The following is a 19,852-nucleotide window of genomic DNA, read 5'->3' on the forward strand; positions in this document are numbered from 1 at the left end:
CAAATAAACAAGATCCTTGTAGAGTGCCGTAACTGTCATAAAGAAATCAGCAGAGCAGTGGACAGAGTGTGAACAGGGCCTGCACTGGAGGTGGACATGGAAGGTCCTTCTGAGAAGGTAACATCTGATGAAGTAGGGAGCAACAAGTCCGGGGCAGATCAAGAGAGAAGACTCCAAGCAGAGCCAACAGCGAATGCGAAGGCCCCAAGGCAGGAATGAGGTGGCTGTGTGGCTGGAGCAAAGTCTGTGCCTAATGACTGATCAAAAGTTGCTTCTGGCACCCAGCCTGGCTCCTGCCCCAAGCTGAAAACAGATCATCAGCAACAACTCTAGCTTCCCAAGCCTCTCTTGCCCAGACTTGCAGCTCCACCCAGGTCAGAGGCACAGCTGCAGGGACCACAGAACAATGGGCTCAGCTCTGTGAAGACAAGAAAAGCCACCATGGTTTTGACAAAGAACCCAGGAATGGCGTTAAGGCTTCTTTGGGCAGTGTCCAATTTATGTAGCAATTTTCTTGGCCACATCTGCGGAGGTATAAAAAGACAGATATAAGGCAAGGATGGAACTACTTTATGTGTGTTGATATCCCTTCCCCACGGTTCTGTACACCTCAGAGCTCCTGCAGCGTGGCGGGTGATCCCAGTGGCTCCTATTTCACCTGGAGGCAGGACAGTGCTGCTGCCACGTATGGCAGCTCTGCCAGGGCTGAGGAGGCAGAGACTGTAATTCTCATTTTGGCGTACTCATCCCTACCACTTTTCTGCCACTGAGTTTTTGGGTGGGCATAAGTTCACTGGCAGCCTGGGTTCCCAGTCTTACTCTCCTCCAGGCCTGGTAGCTCTTCTTTCCTGCAGTGAAAACCTCTCCAAGGGTTTTAATGATCCTGCCCAGTTCTGGCCTGCCACACCCATCACAGCCTGGTCAGTCCAGAGAGTACCGAGTCCTCCTGCTTCCTCTGTCAGCAGTGACATCAGGCATCTTCCCTAGGCTTCCTCTAGAAACTGGTCCCTTTTTGTCCCTCTTCCAGGTAGCCTTTTCCCCTGAATGTTGTTAATGGATTCATTTGATATCTTGTTTTCCTTTGAAGCTTTTGTGAAACTCGTGTAGACTCATGGAGCATCCAAATGAGGTAACATCACCATCAGTGCTCCTTCCCTGGCTCACTGCCTCGGGAAACCAACCTGGTAGGTGTTTCTGAGACTCTCAGTGTCTATGGAAGTCCCTGGGGATTTCTCACTCAAATCTGCAGAGTGTTTAGTCTTCCTGGACTTTTGGCTCTAGGCAGTTTGCTTGGAAGTATTGAAGGAGAGTAGCTCCCTGACCCCCATGTGATAATATTATAGGGCCTCAGAGCATGCTTGTTTGGCATTCTAGGGGTTAGGAGATTGGTGAGACACCCCAGATGTCTGCTTGACTTCAGAGTGGCTGATAACAGTAGAGACCACCACCCAAGACCCGGAACCGCAGCTTCCTCTGACTTGCAACTGTGCTGCTGCCTGGGACGGATTCCTTTCTTCTTAAGGTTGAACTTTCTCTTAAGGAGTCCATGTTTGGGTGTTGTCCCTAACCACCCCACCTTCCCCGTTCCCTGTCCTAAGTTCTGCAGGCACCAGGGACCCCAGTTATGGACACAGGCGGGTTCTTTCCCTGGAGCTCCAGAATCCAGGTAGAACCTGGGAAGGGATGGGAAAAGAGGTCATTCCATCATTTGGACACACCTAAATCTAAATTTAGCCCCAGCCTGCTATAGAATATCAGTATGAAAGAAACTCTGGGCGTTATTAGGTCAACTGCTTCATTTTGCAGATGAGAAAACAGAGGCCCAGAGAGGTGAAGTGGTTGGACTAAGAACATGGACCTCATGGCAGAGCTGGACTGACCGTATCTCCTGACTTTGAGTCTGGGTCTCCATTCACTGTGCCTTCTGCCCTTGTTGTTTTTGAATTTTATAAAAGGTCCTTCACATTCAAAAACCTCTTCTTTCTGTTCCCCTGCCCACCCTCTACCTTGTAGAACTTCTGATAAGATGCCTAGGCCATGAGTGGCATTCTTGGGCTGTCTTGAGCGTGAAGACACCTTTGTGGCTAGCCTCCTTGAGCACATATGGGGCGTCGACACATATTTATTGAATCAGATTAGGACATAATTTTCCTTTTTTTTTGTTTTTTGAGACAGAGTTTCGCTCCTGTTGCCTAGGCTGCAGTGCGATGGCGCAATCTCAGCTCACCGCAACCTCCGCCTCCCGGGTTCAAGTAATTCTACTGCCTCAGCCTCCCAAGTAGCTGGGATTACAGGTGCCTGCCACCATGCCCAGTTAATTTTCTATTTTTAGTGGAGACGGGGGTCTCTCCATGTTGGTCAGGCTGGTCTCGAACTTCCGACCTCAGGTGATCTGCCCGCCTCAGCCTCCCAAAGTGCTGGGATTATAGGCGTGAGTCACCGCACCTAGCCAATTTTCGGTATTTTAATTCTCCAATAGTATATTAATAGAACTACTGCAAAAATAAAAGTGCATATTTTCCACTTAAATAATTAGGTTAAATCAACTTAGATTTTTATTTTTCCTGCAGGACTTACAGCTTATAATGGGCTAAAAAGCACTGTGACTGTTGGCCAGGCATGGTGGCTCACGCCTGTAATCCCAGCACTTTGGGAGGCCAAGGCGGGCAGATCATGAGGTCAGGAGATCAAGACCATCCTGCCTAACATGGTGAAACCCCATCTCTACTAAAAAAAAAAAAAAAAAAAAAAAATAGCCGGGAGTGGTGGTGGGTGCCTGTAGTCCCAGCTACTCAGGAGGCTGAGGCAGGAGAACGGCTTGAAGCTGGGAGGCGGAGCTTGCAATGAACCAAGATCGTGCCACTGCACTCCAGCCTGGGCAACAACAGAGTGAGACTCTGTCTCAAAAAAAAAAAAAAAAAAGCACTGCGACTGTGGCCATTTAACATGAACTCCAGAAAGTGTTCTCCATACCATATTTTGTGAAAAGCTGCACAAAGGTGGATGCATGGAAAATTGAAGGTTTGCCTGATCCTCTACCAGGGAATCCTGGTTCTATGGAGCAGCCAGAGCTATGACTGGTCTCCAGGACAGGAATGTGCCTGCTCCCTGGTGAAAGTGCCTCTCTGTGGCCTCAGGGCCTCTGTGAGGCAAGGCAGAGCTCCTGTCCCTGCATGAGCACACCTAGGGCTTCTGGAGTGGCTGAGACACTTATGCTCCCTGCTTCCTGCTTCCTGGAGCAGAATTTAAGGAAGACTACTGGGCTTTTGCCTCAGGAGACCAGACGAAACAAAACCTCCTTTCAGAGGGGCATTCTTCTGACTTTTTCTTCAAGTGGAATTGTGACTGTAGGTTTGGGTTTAAACATTGAATTTCAATTTTGCATACACACACCAAGAGGCCTCGGGGCAATGGGGGTGTTTGAAATGAACACCAGCCCGAGTCCTCTACCTGCCAAGTGTTCGATTAAGCTGCTTAGGTCTGTTTCCACCATCCTGTCTTTCAAATATTTATGTGGCAGATTATAGGCAAGCTTCAAAGGCAAGGAAATGCAAATCTGTTCTATAAATCATGGAATAACACAGCTGCTGTCTTCCTCAGTGTGACAGCTTACGAATGCCAGCATTTCTGTCTGCAGAAGGGGTGGTGGGAATGGGCCTGTGTGCGTGCCTGTGTGTGTGTGTGTGTGTGTGTCTGTGTGTGTGTGTGTTGGGAGTAAGGAAGAGAGTAGGGAATACTAATAATATTCGCATTTTTGCAAAACAGCAGTTTTTTTGTTGTTTAAATTTCCCAGCAGTTAAGGAGTTAATTTATTTTGCTAATCTTAAAGAACTGTGGCAGGATAAAACCTCACCTGGGATCTGAGGCATCCAGAAAACTAGAGATGAAAATGGCTTTCGGTTTTGGGGAAATATACCTAGAACGTGAAGTAAGGGAAGAGAAGTCAACAGCAATAACTTTGGAGATTCCAAAATGAATTTAATTTAGTCTAAATGAATAAAAAGGTAATTGTGCATTGCAAATACTTATGCAAATTAAGTTTTGCCCCCAGGGTCTTAACAATCTGCCAGTGAAGCCCCCAGTGTGCCAAAGATTAGACTTTTGTGGGCTCTTTTTGGCTGTTGCCATGAACACATCGACTTGGTACATTGGTGTTCAGTGACCCATTAACATCCACCAAGACCAGCACTGGGGTTTATGGTCCTTGCCCAGCAGCTGGTTTTGGCCTGGTGTCATTCTAAGGAAAAACCTGGGAAAGCTGCAGTCAACAGCATGCAGGGACCCAAAGGAAGATGCTGTATAAGACAAAATGAGTGGGGATAAGGTTTGCCATGTATTAGTCAGGATTCTGTTGCAAGTGACTCAAACTCACTTAGGCAATAGGGGGAATTTTCTGGGTCACTGAAGGGAACATTGAATAACCAAATCATGGGAAAGGAACGAAAGTAGTTGGGCTCGGGAACAGTTGGAACAAAAACTGGAATGCTGCTAGGACTGTCTTCCATCACCTGTCTTTACTTTTTCTCTGTGCTGGCTCCTAACATGGTTGCATATTAGGACTAGTAGATTTTGTGCCTAACGACTTTTCCTATTATAAAGACTGTTTTGCACCTGACAACTTTTGTCTCTGTAGAATCCTATTTTGAATAATCCCAGAGAAGAAATTTATGATTGGTTGAGCTGGGATCAGGTGTCCATGCCTGGACCAATCAACTGTAGGAAGAGGACTGAGAGTCATATAAAAACATGGCAGCTCTTACGGTAGTCGTGTTGATGATGGGTGGCTTTACCAAAAAAAAAAAAAAAAAAAAAAACGGAGTGGGGAAGCTTTGGACAGACAATCCAGTAAGTATCTACTACATTCTAGAGAGAGCTGGAAAAAAGACCAAAGAAGGCAAAGAAAGGGGGCCAGAAAAGATGGTGTGATGACTGAGTTGCATGTTGGAATTCATTGACTGACTCCTTGACATTCAGTATTCCATAGGATTCCTTAATGACACTAAATGCTACTGGTTTTTCTATTTTTCTGATGGCTCTTATTCTGTCTCCTTGATTGTTCTAGAGCCTTCTCTTCTCTGCGCTGAGAATCTCCTCAAGATTATAGGCCCTTAGTTTTGTATCTTGCCTCTAGAGAAGACAAATAGATAGCTTCTTTCCAACTGCATAAACAGTATTCCCCGTCAGCACCCTCCTCTTACCTTCCAGAAGAAATCTACACTTGGATTTCCTTTAGTCACATTTAATGCCTTTCTTAAAAAGTGTGGTTCCTGAACCAGTCACATGAGAATTACCTGGAAGCTGATTGGAAACGCAGAATCTTGGGCCTTATCCCAAAACTGCTGAATCAGAATCTGCATTCTAACAAGATGACCAGGTACTTAGTAAGTCCATTAATTTGGAAAGCACCATTTTAAGCAATTAGAAAGGGAACACACAATCAATCTGCTCTCAGTGGTGAAATAAATGTTTTTTCACAATTTTCCTACCAGGTCAATGGCAACCCTGTCTAGAAACCCAGATTCACAACAACTCTCAAAATTACTTTTCCAATACTTTCTTGTCTTCATTACCTATGTCCAATCTATTACCAATTTCAACCTATTAATTCCACTGTCCAGTAGGTCTGTTTTTCCTAACCATGCCTTCCTCACTTTCTGCAGGCTCTAATAGATGCATTTGCCAGTCAGCCTCCTCATTTAAAAAATGGGTCAAATAATGCTTACAATGCCTCCTATACATATTTACATACAATACAAATTTAATGTGTAATTATCTTCATCCTGGTAGGACTGGTTTTCCACTATGGCTTTGTACACAGTTGTAAGGGATGTTGCAAATAACGTATTATTAACTATAAAGTGCCAAAATCTATGAACAATTTTGATTTTAAATAAATTCGAAGGGATTAAAGATTATTTATAAAATTATTTTCCCTTATCTGCACTTTAATATGCTATAATGAATAACAGACAAAGTGGTGGAATAATACCTGGTAGGCCAGGAATTATAGATAGTAGTGTCTTACATATGAGCATCATCTATGATAGAGGTCAGCGAACTCTTTCTGTAAAAGGCCAGATAGGATTTTAGGCCTTCTGGGCCATATGGTCCCTGTTATAATTACTCAACTCTACCATCATAATGAGGAAGCAGCCAGAGGCAATACATTACACATTGATTACTGTAGCTTTAAAGTAAGTCTTGATATCAAATTAAGTCCTTCAGTTTTGAACTTCTTTTTCAAAATTGTTTTGGCTAACATAGGTTATTTTTATTTTTTACAAATTTTAGGTTCAGTATAAAAATTGCTTAAAGAAAAAATGCCTGCTGGGATTTTGATTGGGATTGCATGTAATCTGTAGATCAATGTGATGAGAATTGACAGCATAACAATATTGAGTTTTCCAATTCACAAACGGGTATGTCTCTCCATTTTCCAAAGGTCTTTAATTTCTTTCAGTAGTTTTTTTGTAGTTTTTAGCATAGGTTCTATACATGCTTGGTTAAATTAATTCCAAAATATTATCTATTTCTGATGCTATTGTAAATGATGTTTTACATTTTAATGTCTCACTTATTTGTTGCTTGAATACAGAAATACAATTTTTTCTGTTAACTTTGTATTCTACAACCTTACTAGATTCACTTATTAACATAGTAGCCATTCAGGGTAGACTTGTTAGTATTTTCTGGATAGAAAATTATGTATATGACTGGGCATGGTGGCTCATGCCTGTAATCTTAGCACTTTGGGAGGCTGTGGTGGGAGGATTGCTTGAGGCCACGAGTTTGAGACCAACTTGGGCAACACAGCAAGGCCCCATCTCTATTAACTAAAAGAAGAAAAGAAAAGAAAAGAAAATTGTGTACTATGTGAATAAAAAAAGTTTAACTTCTGTTTTTCTAATCTATAAGATTTTATTTTATTTTTTAGGTGTTATTTTACTGGTGGGACACCAATATAATGTTGAATAGAAGATAAAAAACAAACATTCTTGCCTGGATCTCAATATTAATGGGAAAATGTTGAGTCTTTCAATATTAATTTACAGTATTTGCTCAGGTTTTTCATTGATTCCTTTATTAGGTTAAGATAGTTGTCTTTTATTCCTAGTTTACTGAGTTTTAAAAATCGTAACAAGGCACTGAATTTCATCAGATGATTTTTCTGCATTGTTGTAAATGATCATAGGATTTTTCTTTTTTATTCTGTTAATGCGATGAATGACAATGATTGATTTTCAAATGTTAAATAACCTTGCATGCCTGGAATAAACTCCATTGTCATGATGTATTATCATTTTAATTATATTTCTGGATTCTAGTTGCTAATAGTTTGTTAAGAATTTTTTATCTATGCTATGTTCATAAGGAATTAGACTATAATTTTCTTTTAATGTCTTTGTCTGGTTTTGTTGTTAGAATAATGGTGACTTCATAAAAGGAGTTGGAAAGTATTTCTTCCCCCTCTATTTTCTGAAAGATTTTGCTTAAGACTGATATTATTTCCTTTTTAGATGTTTGATAGAATTCATTATTTAATCTATCTAGGCCCAGAGTCCACTTTGTCAGAAGAGTTTAAGTTATAAATCCAATTTATTTAGGCTTAACATAGAATTGATGAGATTTTCTATTTCTTCTTGTGTCAATTTGAGTTATTCATGTTTTCAAAGGAATTATCCATTTCAACTAAACTTTTTAATTGGTTGGCATAAGTGGTTCATAATATCCCCTTTTTATTTTTTAATGTCTATAAGACTTATAATGCTGTCCCTTCTTTTATTATTAATATTTATTTTTGTGTTTTTCCTTTTTTTTTTCTTTATCTGTCTTGCTGGTAGAAGTTTATTTTTTATTTTTAGGGGTTGTTTTCTCTTTAATGGAAAACAAAGCTTATTTTGAGGATTTTTTTCATTCATCAAACATTAGCTTGGAATTGACTGTCATAGTGTTGGGAGTGTGGTGGGGGAGGGACTACAAAAAGCAGAAGATAGTTTTTACTTTCTTTTTTAAAATTTTTTAAATTTTACTTTAAGTTCTGGGATACAAGTGCAGAACATGTAGGTTTGTTACATAGGTATACATGTACCAGGGTGGTTTGCTTCACCTATCAACCCGTCATCTAGGTTTTAAGCCCCTTATGCATGAGCTATTTGTCCTAATGCTCTCCCTCCCCTTGCCCCCCATCCCCCTGACTGGCCCCGGTGAGTGTTGTTCTCCTTCCTGTGTCTATGTGTTCTCATTGTTCAACTCCCACTTATGAGTGAGAACGTGTGGTGTTTGCTTTTCTGTTCCTGTGTTAGTTTTACTGAGGATGATGGCTTCCAGTTTCATCCATGTCCCTGCAAAGGACATTAATCTCATTCCTTTTTATTGCTGCATAGTATTCCATAGTGTATATGTACCACATTTTCTTTATCCAGTCTGTCACTGATGGGCATTTGGGTTGGTTGGTTCCATGTCTTTGCTATTGTAAATAGTGCTGCAATAAACATGTGTACATGTGTCTTTATAGTAGAATGATTTGTATTCCTTTGGGTATATACCCAGTAATGGGATTGCTGGGTCAAATGGTATTTCTGGTTCTAGATCCTTCAGGCATTGTCACACTGTCTTCCACAATGTTTTAAGTAATTTGCATTCCCAACAGTGTAAAAGCATTCCTATTTCTCCACAGCCTCACCAGCATCTATTGTTTCTTGACTTTTTAATAATCACCATTCTGACTGGCATGAGATGGTATCACATTGTGGTTTTGATTTGCATTTCTCTAATGATCAGTGATGTTGAGCTTTTTTTAATATATTTTTTTTTTGCCACATAAATGTCTTCTTTTAAGAAGTGTCTGTTCATATCCTTTGCCCACTAGAAGTTTATTTTCTTCATTGAATTTTTTTTCAAAGAATGAATGTTTGGATTTATCAGTTTTCTTTGCTATTTGCATATTTTCTGTTTTACTGATTTCCTTTTTTATGTTTATTATTTCCTTTCTTCTATTTACTTGAAGTTTATTTTGCTGTTATTTTCCAGTTTCATAAGGTAGAAGCTTAGGGCATTGATTTTTAAACTTTTTTTCTTCTAATGTAAGCATTAAAGTTGTTAATTTCTGTCTAAGTACTTCTTTAACTGTATCCACATATTTCTTTCTATCTATCTATCTATCTATCTATCTATCTATCTATCTATATCTATCCAATCTATTTAGTTCAACGTATTTTCTAATTTCTCAAAATATTTTCTGACCTTATCCATAGGTTATTTTAAAGTTCGTTGTTTAATTTTCAAATATTTGTGGATTTTGTAGATTTTTTTCTTCTTGTTTTTTAATGTAGTTCCGTTGTGGTCTGGTCAGAGAACATACTCTGTATAGGGTTTGAATATCTTTAAATTTATTGAAACGTATTTTATGGCCAATTATGTGCCCTCTGTGTCCTCTAAGATAAATGTTCTATTTTCACTTACAAGGAGTGTGTGTTTCATAGTTGGCTGTCTGGAGTATTCCATAAATATCAATTAAGTTTGATTGTTTGATGGTGGTGTTCAAGACCTCCATATACTTTCTAACTTTTGTGCCCTTTTGTTCTATCAACTACTGAGAGAGGAGTATTAAAAATCTCAGACTATACTTTTGTATTTGTGTGTTTTTTCTTTCAGTTCTGTCAGTTTTTTCTTTGTGTATTTTCAAACTTTATTATTAGGTGCACATACATTGACTATTGTAAATATTCTTGATCAATTGACCCTTTTTTATGATGAAATATTTCCCTTTAATCTGGAAATATTTCTTATCATGAAGTCTACTTTGCCTGATATCAAAGTAGCCACTCTAGCTTTATAATTAATATTTGCCTGGTATATCTTCTTCTGTTCTTTAACTTTTACCTATATGTATCTTTGTATTAAAAAACTAAGCCTTGTAGAAAACAAATAGTTGGATGTTGCTTTTCTACCAGGTATAATAGTATCTCTTAATAGATGATTTTGGTCCTATTATACTTTTCTACCAAGTATAATGGTATCTCTTAATAGATGATTTTGGTCCATTTTTACCTAATACAATTCTTAATGTGGCTGTGTTAAATCAGTTAACTATTGACTTATTGGTTTCAGTTTTTCTTTGGTTTTGTTTTCCTTTCTCTCTCCCTTCTTTTGAATTAAAAAATTTATTATTTCATTTTATTTTCACTATTGTCTTATTAGCTATAACTTTTTTAATAGTTTGTTCTAGGGTTGATATAATACATCTTTTATTAATTTATTTCTTCTATAATGTAGAATCTGCCTTTAAATCTGCCTAGTGGGCTTTTTGTTTTAGATATTGGGGTGTTTTTTAGCTTTAGATGGCTGATTTGTTTCTTTTTCTGTTTTTTGTTTTTGTTTTTGTTTTTGTTTTTGTTCTTTGAGATGGAGTTTCACTCTTGTTGCCCAGGTCGGAGTGCAATGGTGTGATCTCGGCTCACTGCAACCTCTGCCTCCCAGGTTCAAGCGATTCTTCTGCCTCAGTCTCCCAAGTAGCTGGGATTATAGGTGCCCACCACCACGCCTGGCTATTTTTTTCTATTTTTAGTAGAGACGGGGTTTTACTATATTGGCCAGGCTGGTCTTGAACGCCTGACCTCTCAGGTGATCCACCTGCCTTGACCTCCCAAAGTTCTGGGATTACAGGCATGAGCCACTGTGCCTGGCCTGTTTCTTTTAATGATTTCCATTTACTTACTTATTATGTTCGTGTTTTCCCTTAATTGCTTGAACAAATCTATAATCGTTGTTTTAACGCCCTTGTTTGCTAATTCCATCTTTGTCATTTCTAGATCTGCTTCTATTGTCTGATTTTCCCTTTCATTATGGGTTACATTTCTTGTTTATGGCATGTCTAATAATTTTGACTGGATTCTGGCTATTGCGAATATTCCATTGTTAGCCTAAACTTTCTTGTGTTTCTTTACAAATTATTGATTTTTGCTCTTGCAATAGATTAATTAATTTCAGATCAGCTTTATCCCTTTGAGGCTTTTTTAGAAAGAGTCTAGAGTATCTTTTGCTCTAGGACTAGTTTAGCCCTACTAGTAAGACATACTCTTTCCAGGATTTCACCTGAATGCAGCAAGTACTCAATGAGGTCTTCCCATTCTGGCTGAGCTGAACTCAAATATCTCCCAGTCCTGTGCAAGCTCTGGTAGTTGCTCAGTTTATAGTTCCCCGTAATTTATCTTTCCTTAATCATTATTATTTCCCGGGGTTTATGGAGTTTCACCTTAAACATGTGCATCTTATTATTTAGCCAAAGATTCAAGAGGATCCTCTGCAGATTTCTGGAACTTATTCTGTGTTGCTCTTTCATTCTGCTACTGTGTCTCACAAGTTCCATCCAAATGCCTCAGGCTTCCTGAACTCCAGTCTCTGACTTTTTGAGTCAATGAGACTGCCATACTCTGAATTCCCCTTTCCTGCAACTGGTCCAGAAAATGCATTGAAATAAAAGGCTAGGGCTATGGTAGGGCTCACCTCACTTGTTTGTCTTCTCTCTGAGATCTCATGCCTGAAATGCCTGTTGTTCGATAACTGAAAATAACTATTTCAGATATTAATATTTTTGTTTAATTTTCTAGTTGCTGACACTTGGTGGACTAGATGTGCACTAGTTACTTCGTTCTGACCATAAACAGTCTTATTAAAATTTAATTTTATGCTGTTTTTCATGAACACTCCTTTCCAGTCAATTTTCAGCTGATTCCTGTATACAATTTGATGTTCTTCAGTGTATTTAGACCTTTCAGGCCTTCCTCAAATGCATTTTCCCCTTCTTTCTATGCCTCACTCCATACAAAAGCTCTTTCAAACTCACCTTTTCCAGAAAACACCCTATGATTTTTTTTTTTTTTTTTTTTTTTTTTTTTTTTGGAGACGGAGTCTCGCTCTGCCGCCCAGGCTGGAGTGCAATGGCCGGATCTCGGCTCACTGCAAGCTCCGCCTCCCGGGTTTACGCCATTCTCCTGCCTCAGCCTCCCCAGTAGCTGGGACTACAGGCGCCTGCCACCTCGCCCGGCTAATTTTTTTGTATTTTTAGTAGAGACGGGGTTTCACCGTGGTCTCGATCTCCTGACCTTGTGATCCACCCGTCTCGGCCTCCCAAAGTGCTGGGATTACAGGCGTGAGCCACCGCGCCCGGCAACACCCTATGATTAATCCATTCACCCTCTTTATTCATCTGCCCTTTGTTGTAATTTGTACTTCGTTTCTACTACATTAAATTGCACTTCTGGCCGTGTAGTTTTGTTAAGTTTTTGGCAGTTATTTTATGTGTGACTGTTTTGCTGATGATTATAAGCAGAAGCTTATAAATAGAAAAAGCCTGTCTTTCATTTATTCCCTTTGTTGCAAACCCACCTAATTCAACTGGCTGTTCCCAAGGTAAATATTGGTGACCCTCTATAGTTTGGTGGAGAGGCATTGTATTACGAAACAAACGAAGCTAAATATCAGAGCTCTCATGTGATGGACCACTTCCAAGGCCCTGGGAGGGTCCCCAGCCATCTGTTTACATGGTAGATGGTTTTATAAATTTTGCCAAGGACAGATTTGAACCACAATGGAATAAGGCACTCTCTCTTTCCATTATGAATTTCTTTCAGCAGTCTCCCCTTTCAGGTGGTGGGGAGTGACCGTAAGCATTTTGGGGATCTAGTTAAGGAAAGTTGAGTTGGTGATACATTTAGCTGCAGTTTAGTGGGAGGTATTTATGTGGTTTGCAGACATTTCCATGTATAGTTAACTTATTCCTAGCTGTCCTGTGCAGGAATATTCTTACCACCCACGGGGCAAACTTACCGAGTGATATAACAGGAAGATACGGAACCAGAGCACCTATGAGCATGAACCTATGCTATGGCACCCAGCACTGGATCCTTACAGGGAGAGGGGAATAAACAAGGTTTTAATTGTGCGAAGCCAGAAACTAATCTCTGGAAGTGTCTTTCCATCAAGACATAAACAATTCCTAGTGGAGGATTCTGTTCTCATCCATTTCTAGTAAAGGACATTCTGTCAGGAGTGTGCTTTATATGCAGTGTATACAATTATAAACACTCCATGATGTTTTCTTTTGTGAAGATATTATGCAAAACTAAATTCATCAGAATTTTTCTGTTTATAGTGCACAACCTTGTGGAAGAACTACAAATAGTGAACTTGTCTATTGAAGTTGCATGTTTTATGAATCTTAAAAATTAACATGGAAAAAATTTTGATCAACCAAGTTAGAGGAAGCACTGAATTATTTTATTCTCTCTATAGAAAGTATTACAACATGGTGGTGACATGAAGAGGCCATCAAGGAGGACGCAGCAAAAAAGTAAGAAAATGTATTACACAGCCATATCAACCATTAATTAATAGAAATATTATGTTATTTGGGGGATTTTTGTGGTATTTGTAAACTTTTCAATATTTGAAGTCATTGGCCGGGCACAGTGGCTCACGCCTGTAATCCCAGCACGTTGGGAGGGCACAGCAGGTGAATCACCTGAGGTCAGGAGTTCAAGATCAGCCGCCAACATGGTGAAACCCCGTCTCTACTAAAAATACAAAAATTATCCAGGCATGGTGGTGCATGCCTGTAATTCCAGCTACTCGGGAGGCTAAGGCAGGCGAATCGCTTGAACCCTGGAGGCAGAGGTTGCAGTGAGCTGAGATCGCGCCACTGCAGTCCAGCCTGGGAGACAAAGTGAGACTCCATCTCAAAAAAAAAAAAAAAAATTGAAGTCATTTTTTTCTCATTCTGTATTCATTTTCATCGCTAATTTTGTATTTATAATTTTTAATACATCTTTTTCAGAGAAGACCCTGAAGGTATGTAAGTCTCAGGCCCCACAAAAGTTGGATCCAACCTTGATGAGGTGAAGATATTGGCTCTTCCCCCTTCTTAACCTTGTTATCGGGTGATATGGTTTGGCTGTGTCCCCACCCAAACCTCATCTTGAATTGCAGCTCCCATAATTCCTACATATTGTGGGAGGGACCTGGTGGGAGATAATTGAATCATGGGGCGGTTCCCCCATACTGTTCTCATGGTAGTAAATATGTCTCACAAGATCTGATGATTTTATAAGGGGTTTCCCCTTTCACTTGGCTCTCATTTTCTGTGTTGTCTGCTACTTTGGTAAATATTAACTAACCATCCCTGGAGTACGCATTCCCAATTACAGCAAGTGATCATCCCTTGGGTGCAGATTACATCTAAATAACATACACAAGCAAATCACACTGCCAATGCTGAAGCGTTTCAAAGTAAATTCAGACATAAACATAAACAAAGTAAACAGAGAATATAACGTACGTATCTCTTCTGTTACAGTTGCTTTTTCATTGAGTTCTGTGAAGCTCAGGTTCCTGTGGAGGGTAGCAGAAGGGAAACTTCAATTACAGCATATATGGTCTGATCTGTTCTACATATTAAAGTTCATACTATTTTCTTTGTGATAAATGAAGGGTGTTCTGCTGCATCTGAAACTAGTGCTCTAGCACTAACCACCTGTCTCTATAACACGTATCCACTCAAAGTTACAATGAAAGCCCAAAGATGTGCTTGAGTTAGCTTATGTCAATGAAAATGTTGCTAGAGACTTGGTGTAGATCTGCTGAGCTGCGTGTGAAAACTACAGTGTAATCTGATCCTCCTCTCCCTCTCTCTTTTCACCACCGTTGTTGTCAATATATATTCCTTCCACATTTTACCCAAGAAAACTTAGTATACTGGGGTCACATTCTCCATAATCAAGTTGCCAAACAAAAAGACTTCTGGAATAAAAGACTTCTCCTAACTTGGGGAAGAGCGCTTAGGGGGGAAGAGATGAGAGATGGTCAGAGCCAGGATGTATTTAATCTTGGTCTGCAGTGGACATTTATTATCTGCCAAGACCCCTTCTTTCTGGCATGGACATCCTTTCACTTAGGAACATCCCCCCAGTGATGAGGCTCTATAAGGGCTTCTCTCGTTTTCCCTTGGACTGTGAGATGACCTAATTCTCCAAGATATTAACCAGCTTTCTTTTTTTTTCTTTTCTTTTCTTTTTTTTTTTTAAGACGGAGTCTCGCTCTGTCGCCCAGGCTGGAGTGCAGTGGCGCGATCTCGGCTCACTGCAATCTCTGCCTCCTGGGTTCACACCATTCTCCTGCCTCAGCCTCCCGAGTAGCTGGGACTACAGGCGCCCGCCACCTCGCCCAGCTAGTTTTTTGTATTTTTTAGTAGAGACGGGGTTTCACCGTGTTAGCCAGGATGGTCTCGATCTCCTGACCTCGTGATCCGCCCATCTCAGCCTCCCAAAGTGCTGGGATTACAGGCGTGAGCCACTGCGCCTGGCTAACCAGGTGCTTTCTTTCTTTCTTTCTTTTCTTTTCTTTTTTTTTCTTCAGATGGAGTTTTGCTCTTGTTGCCCAGGCTGGAGTGCAATGGTGCAACCTCAGCTCACTGCAACCTCTGCCTCCTGGGTTCAAGCGATTCTCCTGCCTCAGCCTCCCGAGTAGCTGGGATCACAGGCATGTGCCACCATGCCTGGCTAATTTTGTATTTTTAGTAGAGACGGGGTTTCTCCATGTTGGTCAAGCTGGTCTCGAACTCCCCACCTCAGGTGACCCGCCCACCTCTGCCTCCCAAAGTGCTGGGATTACGGGAGTGAGCCACTGCGCTTGGCCTAACCAGGTGCTTTCAAAGGTGTTTTGAACCAAGAAGCAAACCCTGCCCTGTTGGACACAAAGCTGGGAACATGTGAGATGGGAACTGCTGGCATCCCTGCCTCCAGCACTGAGAGGAAAGCCAGCCAGAGAGCATAGAGCTGCCTGCAGCAAGCAGGAAAAAAGGGTGAGGAGAGAGTGTCCTGAGAGCCTCCAGCTTCTGGTTCTGGTGGCCACTGATGTCCAACCCTGTTTCTGACCTTCTTGTTTTGGTTACAGGAGCCCACAAATCCTCTCTATCATTGGTGCTTATTAGAATTGAATTTCTGTCATTTTTTTAAAACCAAGAATGTACAAAACAATGCACTGGCTACGGCAGCAAAATTATAGAGCCTGATATAAGAAAAGAAATAGAAGCCACAAGAAGAATGGAGGAAATCTCCAGTAATTCACAGGAAATAAAATAACCAGGGAGAATAAAACTTTGCAGTCTTGGGTGTCTGCACCCCAGGCGACAGAGGTGGTACTGAAACAAGTGACCTTGAGATCACAGCTCAGGAAAGCCCATGTGACTGTGCTGGTTCTCTGAGACCAGGGAGGTGGGATGGCAGCAATGGAACAGCATTCCTTTCTCAAAAGACAGACCTGGGAGGTAGTGGAGTGGAGGAGACCACGTGTTAAGATGAGAGCTCCTGCATGAAAATCCACAAACCATGAGTAGAGAGAGTAATGGAGAAGGTAAGGAGAGAGAGGGAAGGGGGACTGTGGCCTGCACACGAGGTTGTACAGCCAGATGTAAGGCCTGGAAGCCACGCTCCTGAGAATCACAGTGCACATGCTGGGTTGGGGCAGAGAGCCACATGCAGCTCACTGGCAGGCAGAATCAGGGGCTGGAGGCATAGAAAGCCAAGAGCCAGGCAGCAGCAACTGGCTGACCCTGGTAGGCAGTTCCAGGTGTGGGCACGTCTGGGCGCAGGGACTGGAAGCAAAATTGATTGACTCAGGAGTAGACAAATATGGGTTCAAGGTCAATCAAAAAGCAGAAACCAGGTGACACAAGTGAGTCAAATCTAGAAAGAGAGTTGTAAAAGTGGGCAGACACAGGTAGAGGGAGGACCTAGGAACAGAGGCTAGAAACCAGAAGGGGTCTGCTGGGGTGGATGGACGAGGGGCAGAAGCCAACAGACACAAAGATGCACATAGAATTTCACCAGATGGCTCTGTGCTGCTGAGCTGTGGAGCTGTGGCTTTTCTTCCTGCTTGTCCACAAGCGGGTGACTCTGCCCTCAGGGTTCAACGGCATGAGCAGGCCTTCTGATGACACATTTGACAACGCTGGCACAGAGGCAAGATTGAGTGGGGATAGCTGGGAATTTCCTTCTCCTAGACCCTGGGTGTCTGATAAATTCTCCTCATGTTGACAATTTCGTCTTTCATAGTTTAAAGAAAGAAATGAGAGGGACTGCTACCCTGCACCTAAGCACAGGGGTCATGCTCTGCAGAAGTGGAAGTGACAGGGACCCTGAGAGGAGCCATCTTTTGCAAAGTTGGTGGCATCCGGGGCTCAGGCAGAACCCATTCTGAAAGCAGGGTTCAGACGTGTTTGGAAAAGAGACTCTCAATGAGAAGACAGCTCAAGAGGAAAGGGAGGCTAATTGGGGCTAACTGTATTTTGTTAACAGATGATAGCAAGAAGGCAGAACTCGGGCTGTGTGTGGTGGCTCACTGCTATAATCCCAGCATTTTGGGAGGCCGAGGCGGGGGGATCACCTTAGGTCAGGAGTTCAAGACCAGCCTGGCCAACACAGCAAAATCCTTTCTCTACTGAAAATACAAAAAATTAGCTGGGTGTGGTAATGTACGCCTATAGTCCCAGCTACTCAGGAGGCTGAGGCAGGAGAATTGCTTGAACCTGGGAGACGGAGGTTGCAGTGAGCCGAGATCACGCCACTGCACTCCAGCCTGGGCAACAGAGCGAGACTCTGTCTCAAAACAAAAGTTTTGAGCAGAACTCCTCAAATTGTACTTTACTTCTCAGTTCTCAGTCAAGAAGATCCATCTTCAGACTGGAAAGAGCAGAATTAGTGCTGGTTAGAGGGAACCAAAGCCATATATAATTCCTCTGAGCAGACTTCACATACCCATTAAATACCCCCGCAGAATTTAGCCCTTGCAAAGGGTTCCTCAGATATTTCTGAGATTCCCCCTGGGTGACGGGCTGCGAATGCTTGTTCACCACCCCAAATCATCCTCTGATGCTAATGACACTCAGGAGACGGACCCTCTGCAGGGCATAGCTAGCCAGCTCTGCTGCTGCCACCACCTGGGATGAGGGATGCTGGGTTTCCCTTTGCCTTCCATCCTAGACACAGAACACAGCATTCCCTGAGTCCCCAGAGCACAATCCTCTCTCTAATATACCAGCTGCACAAGCGGAGGAATGTTTGCACCCCACCCATACCCCCATCTATGTAACCCCAAGGTCTCGAACAGTTTTTGGTAGACAGTAGGAGCTCAGTAAATCTCTGACTTTTAACAAGCGTTTAATAAACATTCAAAAGTGAAAGAAAGGGTTGAGCAAGGTGGCTCATGCCTGTAATCTCAACACTTTGGGAGAACAAGGGGAGAGGATTGCTCGAGCCTGGGAGTTCGAGACCAGCCTAGGCAACATAGCGAGATGCTATCTCTATTTTACTTTTTAAAAAGTGAAAGAAAGAACAAGGCAGAGAATAACTAACAACAATTAAAAGATGTTGTGAATTTCGGGATCCTCAGACTCAGATTTAGAAATGCCCAGTGATGAAAATGTACCTACCTTAAGCAGTCTGATGGCTTGGCGTGCAGAATATGTCTTTGTGGGCAGAAAAAGCTTCTCTGGGCTGAAAAAAAACAGAAAAATGGGTCCCCTCTCCCCACCCACAAGGCAGGCAGATACCTTAGAAGACAGCGATCCCAGTTGGTGGGCAGGTCCTTGTCAGGTAAGGGTTTAGTTAGTAGGTGGTACCTTTGTGTGGAGAAAAAGACATGCCTTTCTCCCAGCAAGGGCAGCCCCCAGCAGGGTGCACAGCTTGGCCGCGCTCTGTTGGACAAAGCTGCACTGTCTTCCTACAGGGCTTCTATCCTGTCATGTGGCGTGAGCCAGCACAACTGCACGCAGTCTAAGTGCCCTCAAATCAGGTCTACTCTGCCTGGAATCCCAGCCCCACCCCTCCCAAGACCCAGAAAGGGGAAGGGATTCTCAAGCTGCCTCCCTGCACTTATTTCCTACCGAACACCTGCTCCTCCCTGGTGACCAATGATGGGACATCTATTCCCCCAGGAAACCCGGCCCTCACTCCAGGCCTATGATCTCATCCTGTGGCACCCAGTACAACAGTCCCATCAGAACACAATAGTCTCAAGGGCTTTGGGGTCATTATACTTCAATAATGCCACTTGAAGGGCAGAAACTGTCCATTGAACACACTTAGTTCTCTTTCATAGGCTGTCTTCTAGGGAGAGGTGAATGTTTGGCCTGAATGTCCTTCTGTAGTCCTCTGGGCTGGCCGCTCTTGCAAACAATTGCTCTGGCAAAAAACATTCTCCACTCTGCAAGGATAAGCAAACACTGTAATTCACTACATTCCTACTGAGTTAAGAAATATTTCACTCCTTCCTGGAAAGCAAGAAAATTATAGAGACTTAGCTCAGGCTTGACCATATTCAAAAACATACACGACCAACACAAAACGTTTATCATCCAAACCTAAAATCATCATCCAGAATAATGATGACTTTATAATTGTTCCAAAGAGCACACTGGGCACTTGTTCCAGGCACATGTATGTAACAAAAAGACCCATGAAGTGTGACCCAAGGGCTGACTGTCCAGATGAATTCTGTGATGGTTAATATTAGGTGTCGACTTGATGGGATTGAGGGATGCCTAGATGGCTGGTGAAGCACTTTTTCTGGGTGTGTCTGTGAGGGTGTTTCTAGAGAAGACTGACATATAAGTCAGTGGACTGGGAGAGGAAGACCCGCCTTCACTGTGGATGGGCACTGTCTGGTCGGCTGCCAGCGTGGCAGAACAAAGCAGGCAGAAGAAAGCAGGCAGAAGGGGCATGCAGCTTGCTGGGGCTTTCTCTTTCTCTCTCCCTTCCAGAGCAGGCCGTCTTTTCTCCTTCTGCCTTTGGGCATCTGA

At 42.2% G+C, this 19,852-nt stretch overlaps 2 long non-coding RNA genes across 2 annotated transcripts; one reads left to right on the forward strand and one right to left on the reverse strand.

Moving 5' to 3' along the window:
* Positions 1-447: 447 nt before the first annotated feature.
* Positions 448-14,500, forward strand: LOC126930906 (uncharacterized). Its single transcript, XR_007717708.1, has 4 exons — positions 448-532; positions 1,088-1,184; positions 13,840-13,895; positions 14,354-14,500. It is a non-coding gene; the product is annotated as an uncharacterized LOC126930906 (long non-coding RNA).
* On the reverse strand, positions 14,357-18,723 carry LOC126930902 (uncharacterized). Its single transcript, XR_007717707.1, has 3 exons — positions 18,674-18,723; positions 18,485-18,548; positions 14,357-14,388 (listed from the first exon to the last, which is right to left on the reverse strand). It is a non-coding gene; the product is annotated as an uncharacterized LOC126930902 (long non-coding RNA).
* Between the last annotated feature and the right edge of the window lie 1,129 nt (positions 18,724-19,852).

This window comes from Macaca thibetana, chromosome 1 (genome assembly GCF_024542745.1).
Source record: "Macaca thibetana thibetana isolate TM-01 chromosome 1, ASM2454274v1, whole genome shotgun sequence".
NCBI lineage: Eukaryota > Metazoa > Chordata > Mammalia > Primates > Cercopithecidae > Macaca > Macaca thibetana.